General features: G+C 35.4%; 1 long non-coding RNA gene across 2 annotated transcripts in view; it reads left to right on the top strand.

Moving 5' to 3' along the window:
- LOC121485007 overlaps positions 1–14,146 on the top strand; it is a 33,302-nt gene extending 19,156 nt beyond the window's left edge. For both annotated transcript variants that reach the window (XR_005986179.1, XR_005986180.1), the window contains 2 exons: positions 9,235–9,371; positions 13,682–14,146. This is a non-coding gene — a long non-coding RNA (uncharacterized LOC121485007). The remainder of the gene's footprint in view (positions 1–9,234; positions 9,372–13,681) is intronic.
- The last annotated feature ends 2,489 nt before the right edge of the window (positions 14,147–16,635 follow it).

The raw sequence follows: 16,635 nt of genomic DNA, 5'->3' as shown, positions 1-16,635 counted from the left end.
ATGATGCTCACAATTTTGTTGCCTTATATAATATAATCCCAAACATGTGCAATTTAACCACATGCAACCATAATTTTATAACTGAATTTTTTCATCCAAAAATCTGTTCATAGGTAGCATTTCAGACCTATGACATAATTATAGCAATAACAGTTTTCCTTTCTTAGTTCCTCTTGTGTTTATTGATTTAAAGACTCAATGTATCTTAAAAAACATAGAGTTACAAACTGATAATGGTCTAAACAAGACATAGACCAATAACATTTATTTAACCCTTTGCTTAAAACCTTATGTGTTGATAGCTAAAATAATGAGATTATTTCCAAGAACACACTTAATAAGATACAAATGTTGAATTTTGAATAATTTCTTGAATTTTGAATAATTTTGTTGCTTTCTCAGTATAAGGTACACTAGATAGTGAATATAAAGGCCAAGTTTAGCACACATTGTGAATGCAAATTATTTTTTTAAAGGATTTGAGACTAAGCATTTTTGTTTTTTCAACTTTAGGGTTTCATTATTAGCCTTGTTGTTATTTTGAAAATGTCTTGAGATTGAGATTTAACAGTTTTATCAATTCTGCACAAATGCAAGGAATCACATATTTTTACAGAATTGTATGTCTATTTATTTCTGTGTGTATGTATATGTGGATATGTGTATACATGCATATATGTGTGAGTACATATATGTATGCACATACATCAGTATGCAGGAATACATGCATGTGTATATGTTTGTATATTTTAACATTGGAAAAACTGCTGTTATTTTGATGGTGGAAAAAACAAATTGATATGGAGAAGTATTAGCCAGAGAGGACAAATTTCTCACTTTTTGGATATATAAACTATACTTAAATCATGCTTTCATGAACAGATAATATTTACTATTATGTTTGAATTGACAGTTAAGTGAAACACATAATTTGACTCAACAAAATTTCCAGTTTGGGTTCCTTTTTCTTTAGCAAGGGGAAGGAACATCAGAGGCTTATTCTTTATAAGTTAAAATATGCTAAGATTCTAGAGGCATATCAGTCCCTACAATCACAAAGTTAAATTGCTATAAGCCCTTTGCAGATTTTTAAAAATTTTTATTTATTTATTTGAGAGAGGGAGACAGCATACAAAAGTGTGAGAGAGCAGGGGTGGAGGGCAGAGAGAGAGAGAGAGAGAGAGAATGAGCAGAGGGGAAGGGTAGAGGGAGAGGGAGAAGCAGGCTCAGGGCTTCATCCCAGGACCCCAGGATCATGACCCCGAGCTGAAGCCTGACACTTAATGGACTGAGCCACCCAGGCAGCCCAACCCTTTACAGATTTTTAAGAATTTTTGCTAGAGGCATAATAAAGGATAGTATAATCCAATGATAATTGAAAGGTGAAAGCAGAATTATTACAGAAAGAAAGGGTGAAGACAATATTTTAAAAGTTTCTTTGTTTACTGGACAAATGTTTATTGCACATCTATAATGTTTTATGAAATGTTAGGTGGCACTCAATACAAAGATGCATAAGAAAATCTCGTTGGGGAGATAGATAACTATAAGAGAATGTGACAGAGGTGCAATGACGATATTGAAATTGTATTATGGGGTCAGAGGAATAACATCCAATCCAGCTCAGTGAGCAGGGTGTAAGGAAGAATGTCCTCTTTTTCAAATATATAGAACTGGAATGTAGCTAAATGCCTCTTATTGATATTTCTTGGGAAAAAAATTGTAAAATGGCTATGAATTATTTGTTCTTTGAGTTGGCTAAGTATATAAGAATGATTTGTGGTATGTTTTTGAAACTAATAGTTTAAAAAAATTTTGAGAGTGCTTTTAAGACTAGGGCTTTTACAAGATAATGCCTTATAAAACACTTGGCATACTGGCAGCACATAGTAAGTGCTATAAATCTAAGCTGCTATTATTATTATTACTATAATTGTTATTATTTTCACTAGTTATATGACTAATACCACTTAGCCTACTGCACACATTTGTGGTTAGAAACAATGAGGTAATAGTAAAGAGGAAAGTGCCCTTATTAAACTTTGTAAAAATAGAAGACATTTTCATTAGTTAGGGGTATGATCAGCTGTAAGAACCAGAATAGATAGTAGCTCAAAAAAGTATTTATTGAGTAGTTCTTTTTGTTTTTGTTGTTGTTGTTTTGTATTGTTTTATTTTGTTGATCTCACATACAACAAAAGCTACAAAGGATTGCTTCTGGCAATGATGTAGTAGCTTTACAATGTCAGGGCCAACAACCCTGGGGTTATCTTTCCTTTTTTCGTACTCAGTTGACTCATTGGTAGAGCATAACTATTGACCTCCACGCATCCTGTCTGTATTTCAAGCCTCAAAAAAGGGGGAAAACAGTTCTTTGTGACACTTTGTGTTTTAATTCTGGAAGGGAGGCTTTTTTAGCAGAACTCTGCCAACCTTTCATTGTAGAGAACTGACCCATGGGTGCTTACTTATAAAGGGCTGGGAAATTGAATATTCAACTTTCCAGTTTTTAGAGTAGAGGAAGGCAAAGAACAAACTTTTGAGTGTACTAATATACACTGTCTGACATGATGTTTTATGAATATTGTAATGTATCAAAAATGCTGGTTTGCATATTCATAGTCATGACTCAAATCCTGTGTCTGGATTAACTGCTTTAAGTGTAACCGGGTCTCTAGAAATGTTTTCTCTGTATTTGTTAATTCTTTGGTAGACCAATTAGCTGGAATCTTGGACAAACTATAATCTTTTTTAAACTTTATTTTTAAAGAAAAATATGTTAATAAAATAAACTTATATCTTTCATAAAGGAAACTTACAGAGTATGTCCATGTATTGCATGTATATATGGCAGTCTTTTATAATTTCTTAATCTGTAGCTCTATATGAGTTTTCTGGTATTCAGTTTAATACCCTCAAGTCTTTACAAAATCCTGAATGATAGATTTAATGGAAGCAGTAAGGTCAAGTATTTGAAATGTGAGCCCTCCTGGAAAATCCAAAATCCATTGTTACTATATTTTACTTGCTAGAACAGCAAAGGTCCAAAACCACATTTTGGAAATTTTTAAACAATAAAATATGTATATGTGTGGTGCTTCACCCCCCTCCACCAGCACATATGAATGAAAAAATGAGGTTAATTTATATATAGCCCATACTAATTGTCTGTTTGTACTGGTTAATGGAAGTTTTGTGCATATTAATTTACATTTGCTAATAATCAATCTATCACACCTGATAAATCACTTCATGTGTGTACATGTTCTCTCCCCAACTAGATTATATACTTTCATTTCTCTTTCACATATCTCAGACTAATGATCATGGCCCTTCTTTCCTTTTTAACCATTCTGCATGCTGCTTACTTTTTTTTTTTTTTCATTGTCTCACAATACTTTAGCTCAAGGTTAGCTTAATATAGAAATAGCAAACAGAAAAGTGCCAAAGGCTCCAGGATATACTTTCCTGGGAAAAGCAAGCTGATGCTTTTATTTTATTTATTTATTTATTTGTTGCTCAATCTCATTTGCATTTCCTCACACCAGAAAATAGCATAGTTTGTGTAGACAATTGTCATTTATAGATATAGGCAGAGTCTCATCTTCCTAAGGCAGTAAAAGAGGATATTGAGGCTATTAGATATTCATGATATTAACTGGCCTAAAAGACATGATTTATTGCCAAAATTTGAGTCAGTGCATTGACACTTATTCCCTTTTATCCCTTTAGCATATATTTCTTTCTTATCAGGAGCTAAATTAAAACAAGAAGTTCTCAGAAGAATGATGTCATTGTAACATCTTTTAATCAGGTAGTATGTAATTTTGTCTCTAGCCACATGTGCCTCTGTTACTAAGAAACTAAAATCAATAGTTTTCAGGGTATGTACAAATATCCAATATAAATAAGTAGACTATCTCTGCCTCAGACTTTGGGAATCTATTCAAGAAGAAGAGACCTAACCTCTCCTAATTTGTAAACTCAGCAATCAAATGCAGGTAACTTGGGGATACTCTAAGGGATGGAATTAAATTTGTAGTATTGTGATTATCAGGATGAAGAAGGTCAGAAAGAAGAAATTTGTTGTACTGTTTTTGCTAATAACAGAGGCATTAAATCCTAACATTTGACCCTGGTTAAGTCTATTTACTCTTTTGGATCTACATTTTCCTATCTAACATGGATGTTTGTATTTCCTTTGCTATTCCAAAAGGCTACCGAGAAAATGAAAGTGGAAATCCCTTTTAAATACTGAATATACTGAAAAGCACTTTTGTTAGTCTCAAATTGTGCCTCCTAAAATATAGGAGGTATGTCCTAAAATATAGTCAAATGTTTGTCATCTGTAATCTTTGAGATTATTTCCTCTAGTACTTTATTTGATCAAGTGGATTGTACAGGTGTTTAGGAAAGAATAAAGATGACTATATATGTGAGTGTGTGGAATTATATATATTTTATTTTGTGGTGCAAATGTTATTCTTCTGTACCTCAATGGGTTAAGGACTTAGGATTCTAATCTAATTTGACATGCTCCGTTGTTTTTGACCTTTTTCTCAGAAACTGTTTAGTCAATCCAATGCTCTGATGGTCTGTAAGAGTTTTACTCCTTTATGGAACCCCCTAGACATAACTGCTTAGAGAATTTGCCTGCCTGAACTTTAATTATCAGCTAAATTGGAAAGATTAAATTCAAAAGCAGCAGAAAAGTATGATAAAAATAAGTTCAGAACAAGTTGAAATTCTTCTGATTTTGAAAACTGTCTTGATGGAGGGAAACTACCATACCCTTTAGAGTGCATGTGTATACAACTGTTTCTTGGGATATAAAAAAGGTAGGACACATACTACAAGAAGGTAGCTGTGATCATGTAGTGGCAGTGGGAAAAGAAAGTTTTCATAGTCTAAAAAGCAATATATGCAGGTGATTTCAGGAAAAAATTCTCTAAACACCCCGTCTCTACTGTTACTTATTTCTGTTTTTATCTTTATCAATTTTTCTTTAGATCTTCGGATACCCACTGATATTTTGCATTTTTATTTATTTGTTTTTATTTTTTAAGATTTTATTTATTTGAGTGAGAAAGGGACACAGAGAGAGTACACATGAGTGGGGTGGGGGTAGAAGGACATGCAGACTCCCTGCTGAACACAGAGAAGGGAGCCCTAGGCAGGGCTCCATCCCAGGATTCTGAGATCATGACTTGTGCTGAAGTTGGAGGCTTAACTGACTGAGCCATCCAGGTGTCCCTTTGCATTTTTAAATCAGTCTGATTTCTCTTTTCTCCAGATATCTTATGTATTAGCCACTGATATCCTGACATATAGTATTGAGTATAGTACAGAGTACAGAGATCCATCAAGTTCCTCTGAATTGGGGCACCTGGGTGGCTCAATTGGTTGAATGTCTGCCTTTGGCTCAAGTCATGATCCCAGAGTCCTGGGATCAGGTCCCGCATTGGGCTCCTCGCAGGGGAGAAGAGCCTCCTTCTTCCTCTGCCTATGTCTCTGCCTCTCTCTCTGTGTCTCTTATGAATAAAATAAAATCTTAAGAAAAAGTTCCTCTAAACTTTGCTTTTTTAAGGGAAATTCCTATAATCTTATTTATGGTCATATTGGTTTTGGCTAATAGAATGAATCAGAAATGACTGTGTTCCCTTCTAAGCCTAGGCCTTGAGAGGTCTTTGTACATCTTATCTTCCTTATAATCTTCCAATCGCCTGTTAGATGATGAGAGACATGGCTCATTCACCAACCTCTCCCTTGTCTCAGCCAAGAGCTGGCATGCAAATGAAACTATCCTAGACCAGCAATCCCTGGGCAACCCATTCACTGACTATAGATGCATGAGGGTGCCCAGTCAAGGTCCGCTGATCCTGGCCCATATCAGCACAAGTTCTCAGCTGATCTAAGACTCATGAGCAATTATAAATATTCATGTTTTAACTCACTGAATTTTGGGGTGGGATTACCATAGAGCAATAGCTGATGGGAACAATATAATTCTCTCGAATTTTCCGTGGCCTGTTTAGTTTTTTAATTACTAGTAATATCCTTTTAAAAAATACCATTTTACTATTAATTTTCTATTTGTCTTACCTCTGCAATGTTTTTGAATCTCTTTAAAATACCACACAACTAGATTTTAAAAGTCCAATCTGAGCATCTTTTTAGTTCGTTTACTTTCATTGTGATTACTGATGTGTGTGCACGCGTGTATATGTTTATAGCATCTTTGGTGATTTCTGTGGGCATTTTTGTTTGTTAGAAACAACAACTTATTGTTTCTTATAAACTTCTACTTATTGTTTCTACTTCCTTGCTTTATATTGGATTGACAAAGTTTATTTTTCCTATTTTCTTCCCTACTAGTTTGTTAGAAATACTTTCCATTTCTCTTAGTAGTTATCCTGACATTTTTAATGTACATTGTTTGACTTACTCTAAGGGTGATCAATGTATCTTTCTTTCAAGCAACATAAGATCATTGGAGAAAAAAAAAAAAAAAGATCATTGGAGTATTTTAACTGGTTTTAATAACCCCATCTAACATGCTACTATTATCTAACATTTTGGTACAGACTTGGTTTTAGCTCTACCTTTTAAATAAGTGGTCATTACTTCTGACAGTCCATGTTTATTCAGGTTTTCCTAAATATTTATCTGTTAACTTGATCACTGTTGCTTCCTTCATTCCATTTTTTTTTCCTTATGTAATTTCCTTATTTCTGAAGTCTAAATTTTGCTAGTTATCTTAAGAAGGATCTGTGAATGGCAGACCATTACAGTTTTTGTTCATCTGAGGAACATTTTTATTTTGCCCTTACCCTTAAGAGTGCAGCTGGGCATGAATTTGGAGTAGTTATTTTCTTCTAACACTTTGAAGATATTATTTAATGACTATAGTTGTCATTGAAAGGAATTTGCTGTGCTTGTAATGGATAGTTCCATATACACACTCTTTTCTTTGGTTGCTTCTCAGACTTTTTGATAATTTTGCAATTTCTCTAGGAATGTGCCTACGTGTAAATTTATTTTCACATATCCTCAGGACTAGTGTTTCTTGAATCTGAGTTTTCTTATCTTTGTTTAATTTTAGAAAAACTCTAAGCTATTCTATCTTTGGGTACTATCTCTATTCCATTTAGCTTATACCTCCTTTGGAAAAAAATATAAATATATATATTTTGTCTATTCCCTCAAGCTTTTATGTATTTTTTTTGTATGTTTCACTTATTTTTTTTCCTTTTACTCTCTGTGCTAAAATCTTGGTCATTTCCCAAGATTTATGTTTTGGGTCACTAATCAACTCATATTTATGTCTAACTTTTTACTTAACTCACTTACTGAAGTTTTAATAATTGCAATTTTTGTTCTGTAACTTATATTAATTTCTTTTCCAAATCTATTGCTTCTTTTGTCTATAGATTTAGTTCTTGACTTCTAGTTTCTTTTTTTTTTTTTTTTTTTATTTATTTATGATAGTCACAGAGAGAGAGAGAGAGAGAGAGGCAGAGACACAGGCGGAGGGAGAAGCAGGCTCCATGCACTGGGAGCCTGATGTGGGATTCGATCCCGGGTCTCCAGGATCGCGCCCTGGGCCAAAGGCAGGCGCCAAACCGCTGCGCCACCCAGGGATCCCCTTGACTTCTAGTTTCTATCCTTTCTACTATGTCTTAACATAATCTTTAAATATGTTTATATACTATGTCTTAACATAATCTTTAAATATGTTTTATATTCTCATTCAAATTGTTGTTCCATTGTTTTATTAGTTCTGATTTCTCCAGAAGTTGACCTTGAGAAGATGCAAGAGCAAGTGGCTTATTTGGGAGGTGAAGGAAATGTGTGGGAAACAGCTAGAACATATGTCTCAGAGTTATCACACCTCCCTCTCTTGCCCAGGAGCAAGGGAGCTGGGATATTTACATATTAGTCATTGGTTGAGGGCTGCTCTGTGGGTGTTACCTCCTTGGAACATGTAGTCTGCTACCTGCAAGGGCAGAGTAATTTATGCCGTTGCTTCAGAGACAGCCCTCGGGCAGACATATGCAGATACCTGCAGGTGGGAATTAATGAACATGAAGTGGTAAAGTCCAAGGCCCAAAGCACACTGACAGGGCAGTCAACATTTGCTACAAGAAGTTAATCCTTCCATTGGTTTTGTTGCTGACTCTTGGTTATATGTGCTTTGCAAGTTTTAACCATCTTTAGTGGTTCTGTGTGTGTGTGTGTGTGTGTGTGCATGTGCGAGTATATGAGTTTTCTGCCTTCTAGACTGAAGTATTCCTTCAGAGTGGTTTTATTTTATTTCTCCTCCGTGTCCCTAGGAAAAGATTAAATTTTTGTTAATTTATCATTTTAGGGGAATCATGAACTATGAAGGTAGTATAAATTCGGTCTTTAAATCTGTTCATGTTGCAGGCTTGGGATTTTTTTTTTCTTTTCCCCAGAGTTCATGGTAAGTTTCCTTGTAATCTCTCTTGGGTGGTGGTCTATATTCTTTCTCTTATACTTTCCTCTGAAGGTATGGCTTTGAAAGTCTTGACTTTATGCTCAGTTTCAATTCTAATACCTTGTATCATATAGGCCCAAGGTCTTGTCTTATGTGCTTTGCAACCCTAAGCCCCTGGCTGTTGCCAAACTAGAGGACCCTATTCCAGGACAGCTGCAAAGTCAGCTCATGTGCTTACAATTAGGGCTTTGAGTTTCCTGATTCTTGCCACCTGGGACTATCCTTTTTTTTTTTTCTTTCAAAGGTAGATATGCATTAAAAATATTGTCATGTTTTTCCATTATTTCTAGATGTTGGTAGCAGGATGGTTTCAGATATATCCAAGTGTGTGGTTTTTTAAAAAAATCCTTTCTTAGCTGGAATTGGACATTTGGATTTTAAATATTTAAAACATGTATGGAATATTTAAAAATAAGGTAAATAGGCATGCTTTTAGTAAAGCGTTGTGCTGCTCAAGTAAAAAGATTCTTAGGAGCCTGGACACTGTTCTAATCAGGAAACTTTCATTAATGAACTGTAGTAGCTTTAGACAAGCTATTAAAACTTTTTATGATTCATTTTTATCATGTAAAAAGGAGAATAGATATTTGCCAAGCTCTTTGCAGTAATAAAATTCCACTAACTAGTTTATAATAAGTACACAATGCTGATGCAGCCAATTTAAGATAGTTAATATAATTAATAAATTAAGTCTATTTTCCTCTCCTTTTCACTAGACTGTGAATATCTCATGAGGCAGAAGAGGATGGAGTTTACATCTCTTTATACCCAGTGTCTAGGACAGTGACTGGCTCTAATTCCATCAAAACTTGCTAGAAAATTTTTAGATGTGCTCCAAACAGGGATTCTAGTGGTAAGTAAATCACCACTTTTTTATAGCTAATCCCTTCTTTTGCTTCCTCACTGCAACCCAAAATACCAACTTTCTCTCTCCTTAACAAAACACACTGTTAAGAATTTGCATCCTTTTTTCTATTGCCCTATCTCTCTTCTTTCTTTATGAACAAGCAATACGAATTAGAAATTTTACACCTCCCTCCTTTTATAAACTCTATTTTCATTTGTAATCCTAATCTTGTCTGGCCTACTTCCATCTCTCTGATTTTTCTTTCTCAGCCTGTTTCATGGTTTCTCTTTTAATTCTGCACCTAAAATTTTAATATAATTGAGGTTTTTGCTTTTCCTAATTCTATGTGTTCTTTCAAAATCATAAAATCTATTACCAACATTTTACTTGCCTGCATGCTGACAATTTAAAAGACTGAAATAATATATTATTATACATAGATGTCTTAGTCTGTCAAGGCTGCTGTAACAAAAATACCATTAACTGGGTAGCTTAGAAACAACAAACATTTATTTCTGATAGATCTAGAGGCTGGGAAATTCAAGATCATGTTGCTAGCAGATTTGTTGGCTGGTGAGGGCCTGATCCCTGGTTCATAGACAGCACCTCCTTGTTGGCCTCTCACATAGTGGAAGAAATTAGGGAGTTCTCTGGGGCCCTTTTTTAGAAGAATACTAAGCCCAATATTGAGAACAGAGCCCTCATGACCTAATTACTTCCCAAAGGCTCTACCTCCTAATATCATCATCTTGGCGGTTAGGATTTCAACATAGGAATTTTGGATCAGGATGCTAACATTCAGACCACATCCACATATTTTACTTATTTTATGTATTAGTTTTTCTCCCCTGTTGAATCAAAGCCCCATACAAGCAGGGACATTATCTCCCTACATCACTGCATCTCCGAAGCCTGGAATAATAGCTGGCATGCAGTAGGTACTCAACAAGCACCCTGAATTGAATAAACAACCAATTTCAGTATGTGATGCCTCATGAAAGAGCTGTGTTTGATTTTTGCAACAGAGCAATAAAGGAATTTTAAAAAAGGAATCTGAAAAACTCAAAAGACCATCAATCAGGGATTCTAAGAAGAGAGAGACAGCAGTTGCCAGTGTAGCTTTTGGAATTTCCCCAATCTGTATCTAAAAAAAGAAAAGAGAGGGGAGCACCTGGGTGGCTCAGGGGTTAAGTGTCTACTTTTGGCTCGAGTTGTGATTCCAGGGTCCCAGGATTGAGTCCCACATCAGGTTCCCTGCAGGGAGCCTTCTTTTCTCTCTCTATGTCTCTGCCTCTCTCTCTGTGTCTCTCATGAATAAATAAATAAAGTCTTTCTAAGACAATTATTTTAAAAAGAGAAAAACTATGTAGCAAAACAAAAAACTCATAGATAGGCCACAGGATAAAACTAGGCAATAAGGCATTCCCATGAACCCCAAAAGACAAGTGGACAGTGCCAAACTATGTACAGCTACAGTAGCTGCATGCTATTGGCATCAGTGAGAAAGGAAGTGAAGAGAAACAATGAGATGAGAAGAAGAGAGCCCCCAAATAGGCAAAATGTGCTGTTTGGCAATGTGGCAGGCTCATTTAAGGGCAGCAGCTGAAACAGAGATGTTTTGCTTACCCAAAATGCTGAAAAGTTCAAAGGTTCCATGGCCCTTGCCTATATACTCTCAAAACTGATGCCAGAGCTCCCTTTCAGGACAGGGTCCCACAGTGAGGAGAAACTTCTAAAAGTAGAATAAATAATAATTAATAGAAAAAGGAAAGAGTTAAATTCAGGTGATGGAAAACAGAGCAAAGAAGTCTCAGAAGGCAAGACACTGTATTTACTCTTATTGAGGTATAACTGACACACAATAAGTTGCACATATTTCGAGTGTGCAATTTGACAAGTTTTAGATTTCTTTTTCTTTTTTCTTTTATTTATTCATGAGAGAAACAGAGAGGGAGAGAAGAGAGGCAGAGACACAGGCAGAGGGTTAAGCAGGCTCCATGCAGGGAGCCCAAAGTGGGACTCGATCCCAGGTCTCCAGATCACACCCTGGGCTGAAGGTAAGGCTAAAACCTCTGAGCCACCCGGGCTGCCCAACAATTTGACAAGTTTTAATATGTGATATATGAAACCATCACCACACTCAAAAGGGTGAACATTTCCATCATCCCAAAAGGTACATCACGCCTCTTTGTGATCTGTTTCTCCCACCCAACTATGCTTGCCTCTAGGCAATCATTGATCTGCTTTCTGTCACTGTAGATTGGTTTGCATTTTCCTGGAGTTTTATGTAAGCTGCATCATAATATTTGTGCTCTTTTTTCCTCCTGGCTTTTTAAAAGACTTGGTTAATTATTTTGAGATTTACCCATGTTGCATATATATAACATTGGTTCATTCTTTTTTAATACTAAGTAGTATTCTGCTGCATGGATATGACACAATTTGTTTATACAGTCACCTCTTGATAGATATTTAGGTTGTTGATAGATATTCTGGTTGGGACTATTATAAATAAAGCTAAAGTCTGTGTAAGTCTTTGAATGAACATATGCTCTCAAGTCTTTTGAGTAAGTACTAAGGGGTAGAATGGATCATAGGTTAGGTATGCATTTATGTTTTTCAGAGACTACCCAACTATTTTCCAAAGGGGTTATACAATTTTACATTATCACCAGCAGTGTATGAAGAGTTCCATTTCTTCCACATCTCTAGCAGCATTTGGCATGGCCAGTGTTTTTTATTTTAGTCATTCTGATAGATAGTAATATCTAAAGGTTTCAATTACATATTTCCCTAATCACTAATGACATTGAGCATTTTTGTATCTTATCTCTGTATACATGGAATTTGTCATCTACGTATCTTCTTGGTGAAATGAGATGTCTGTTAAATCTTCTGCCTCTTTTTAATTGGGTTGCTTGTTTTCATAGTTTTAAGAATTCTTTATATATTCTTGATGCAAATCCTATGTCAGTTATACCATATTTGTTTAACCATATATAAAAATAACATGAGAGTTCTCTATGAAGGTAAAAAAGCTTTGTAAGCTAAGCCTGCTTCTAAAAGTTTAGGAGAACTAAATATATAAAAATGAGCAACAGAATAGTATTGAGTTCAAATTTTATACAAAATTACTACAAGAAAAATAAGACTAATGAATTTTAGGACCCTGCCTATGACATAGGACAAACCTCTCTTCTAACTAGTATAGATGATTGCATTCTAAAATCGGAAAATAACTCAGTAGGCCTGTTGACAAGGCCTAAATTTTTATCATTATATGTTTGTTTCTTTGTCTTAGTAACATTAAAAGGAACATAACACCAAAAGGATGATATATTAAGTTACCAACATTTCCATGAACATAATTTTATGAGATCTTTTGCAATGTGATAGAAAACTGAGAGATACTTCCTGGGCAAATAACCCATTCCATAGATGTTCAAATAGAGGGAAAATAGAGAGAGCCATTTATCATGTGACAAAACTCTAGTGAAGGTTATCTTAAGCTGGGGGTGTTGTATGCTACATGTGGTAGAATTGGGGGCAGTATGAAATCTAGTTTTCTGTAGAAGAATGGAAGACAGATCTTAAATGGAAGGAGGCAGAGCAATAATTGCTCACAATTTCACTTGAAGCTATCATGATTTTACCCTCCAGGTGGAAAAATAAATAAGACAAAACAAATGCTTGGCTCTGAGGAAGGTCAGAAATAGGAAGACTACTTCCTGATAAAATGTTTATGACTCAGGGAAAAAAATACAAGGAAGAAGGCAGATGGAGAAATGAAAGCCAAAAAGCAGTGTGTATGGGATGGAGCTGGTGGGGGAGGAAGGGATAGCTAGAAAGAGAAGAGGGAAGAAAAAAGAACACAGACGATTAAAACAATCTTTTAAAGGTTTGCTCTCTCTTTTTGAAAAATTTAAAAATATTTTCAGCAAACAACATTGCTTCTCTCTTGGTTTTGTTTTGTTCTGTCTTCCTTTCTACAGTGATGTCTGTTCTTTGTTTTGCATCCTAGTTTTGCAGGGGGAATTCTGCTTAACCAGACACCAAGGGAACTGCCAGCTATGTCAATCAGCTGTCATAACTAGGGCCAGAGACCAAAAAAGAACAGCATAAGCCAAAAAGGAAGAAAAAAAAGACACGCGCGCGTGCGCACACACACACACTCACACACACACACACACACGGAGATGGTGTGTGGGAGTATGTTGTGGGGGGGGGGCAGGGCAGAAGGAGCTTGCTGGGCTGGGAAAATACATTTTACCCATTTCTCCCGAGTTACTTCATCTATACTTTTTTTTTTTTTTCAGTTCTGTGGGAAATCAAGAGCAAAGGCTTAGCTTATCAGTGATTTCACTGAGCCAGGATTCAGAAAGCTGAAGGAACATCCTGTACCAAGCTCTGAAACACTGACCTCAATAGAATCCCCACCCTGAAGATCTAATGGAAAAATATTTGCCTCATGGTGTGTGATGGCTCTGTAAGATATGCAGGCTAGGGAAGACAATAGGAAAAATTTAGAATTAAATACTGACTTCAATAAAAGATTGGACAATGCAGTGGACCTATTTCTTTTTTGTAATGCAGTATGCTGAAAATGTTACCAAATCCAGCCATTTGCTTGTGTTAGGATTAGTCTTGGAAGGATCATTAGACCTGCATTTCTGCCAAATGCAGTTAGGATTTGCCCATGCCGATGCCCAAATATAGACCTTGAGTTCAGTGTTGTGTCTACCACGTGCCTTGTCTAACCCAGAATGGGCTTGTTCATCATGCTTTTCCAGACATAACATAAACCACCAGGACAATTGTAATTAACACTGAGAATACTGAATAACCTTTGGCTAGAGCTATTTTGGCCGAATAGTTGAATCCAGTGGAATCAGTCATCTAGGTTTATGACCCTAGCCGAAGTCTGATGCCCTCTGTGATGTCTTTTCAAGCCAAATCAGTTCTATGTCCAAAAGTCCTGGGTTGCCCAAGGTGAGTGCATTCAGGGTTGTTCTTTTTATGTGTAACTTGTTCCATTTTTATGTGTCATAATAATAACCGAGATTTAAGTATTCTAAGGCTTGATGGAGAATGAGAATATGAATTCTTGATATATTATTTTTAAACTTTTGATGTCTTATACTTAAATATAGTTCAACTCAGCTAAGTAAGAAATTGGACCACATGATTCTGTTATTATTGCTACAGATACTGGAACTACAATATATATTCTTTAGGTAACCAATAGATTAGAACCAATTATACATTAACACTTGTGAGGTTAGAGTTTCTAAGGCCCTCACAAATACAAATACTTCTGCCAAATTTGTCTTTAAAGAATTAGAATTATTTGAAATATAGATAATAAATTTAAATAGCCAAATGCCTATCTGCACATCATTATTAAAAAACATTCATTTTAGCAGAGGTTGGCAGTAACACTCCTTAATGTGTCTCCAGAGCTACATCATTCCCATACTTTGTCTGAAATATTTTTATGAATTTCTGGCCAAAACCACTTTTGATCCAAATAAAATGAGTTTTTTTTTTTAATTTGTGGCATCTCATGAAGCAAATTCCCTTCTATTTGTAATTATTAGATTAAGAGCAAAGTTTTTTAAAATAGCTACTTCTATAGCATCCAAAATCAAGTTAGAACAGATCAGAAGGCAGCATTTCTCTTAATATGCAGTTCATTTTGAACAAAGTTGCATTCAATATATGCACCATAACCGGAAATTGTGCGCATGCAATAATATTTTCACAGTGAGTAACATTCTTGTCATTTGTCAACACGTTTGTCTTTTATATCCTTCTGCAGCTAAATTTAGTTAGAAAAAGCCTATATAAAAGACATCTATGTATTTATGTATTTCTAGTGCTCATCTCTGAAAGGCCAGAGCACTTGACAAGCTGGATATTTTAACACAAAATGATACAAAAGGATAAGGAGCAGATATAAGGGGGAAATATTAGCTTTTTTTTGTTAACTCCAGGTTTCTCTGAAACTGTAATTTTGTTACCAGATCAGGTCAAAGAAGAAAAGGGTAGCCTGCAGAGATGCAGTAATGGCTAAGATCCATCTTTCTGCTCCAAGTTCTTACTTATGTTTCTTGAAGTGAATTTATTTTTAAATGGATCATATTTGCTTTCTTTGCAAGCATATAACAAAACTTATTTGAAATATCAAAGAGCCCAATATGTGACTTGGTATGTTGAATTCACAAAGTGGATATAGGGAAAAATGTAGGGAGTAGCTGTCAGGGGAGGATTATTATAGAAAATGTACAGAAGAAGGAAGGTAGAGAAATCTTTTTCTTTCCCTTCCTTCCTTCTTTCCTTCCTTCTTTTCTTACTTCCTGGAATCCAACTTCTGTAGTTGTGTCATACCTAAATAAAAGACAAATTAACTAGGCACATAATTAATATTGGTGGAAATTTGGGGGTAAGAAAGGAAAAAAATGGGGTTGCTCAAGATTTGAACTTCCTAATGAAAACACATGCACATGCACTACAGGCATACATGCACTTGTACACGTGTGCACACATACAGTAATAACTTCCCTAAGCCTAAACTTGGAAAATTTTGTGCCTTAATACTTCTGCCATGTTTCTTCATTGATATAATGAAATTTACCTAAATTGCAAACATTTGACTTTTCTTGCTATTCCATAAAGTATTTGGAAAATTTTTCCACAAGCTTTCTCAGAGACCAGATAAAAACGCCCTTTCGCTGTTCCCTGTCTGTCACCCTCCAATTTCCTCTACACACGTACTTCTTGGACAGCTGCATTTAATGCTAAGTTCAAAAACTATAACTTCCAAAGAGAGGAAAGTTTTGAAGTAAGTGATGCTTTTATTTACACGCTTAGGAAAGAAAATCTTTTTTTCCTTGGACTGTTGGCTAAGAAGCTGGCAGATTAGCCTTCAAGTTCAAAATGGGAGAATATCATTGTCTCTAAATGTCCTTGATTGTTTTTGGAGGGAACATTCAAAGAACATTTTTTTTTGAAATATGTTCCTTTCATATGAAAGAAATTAGGAAGAAAAGTAATGCTTTACCTTAATCCTAGAAATAGCAGCAACTTGATGAATGTTCCAAACATCCCTAGACATATTTAACCATATAATTTCTGGGATTTTCTGTAAAGTAATATTGATAGAAGGGACCTCAGTGTTAAAATTTCAGCATTTCCCTGTAACATGACAGCATTTTCAGATGAATCTGCTCTCTAGAGGTGGTAATTCCTGGTATAACACAAATTCATCCCA

Source organism: Vulpes lagopus, chromosome 2, assembly GCF_018345385.1.
Source record: "Vulpes lagopus strain Blue_001 chromosome 2, ASM1834538v1, whole genome shotgun sequence".
NCBI classification, from domain to species: domain Eukaryota; kingdom Metazoa; phylum Chordata; class Mammalia; order Carnivora; family Canidae; genus Vulpes; species Vulpes lagopus.
Note: the sequence above shows the minus strand (reverse complement) of the source record. Positions and strands in the feature narration are given on the sequence as shown.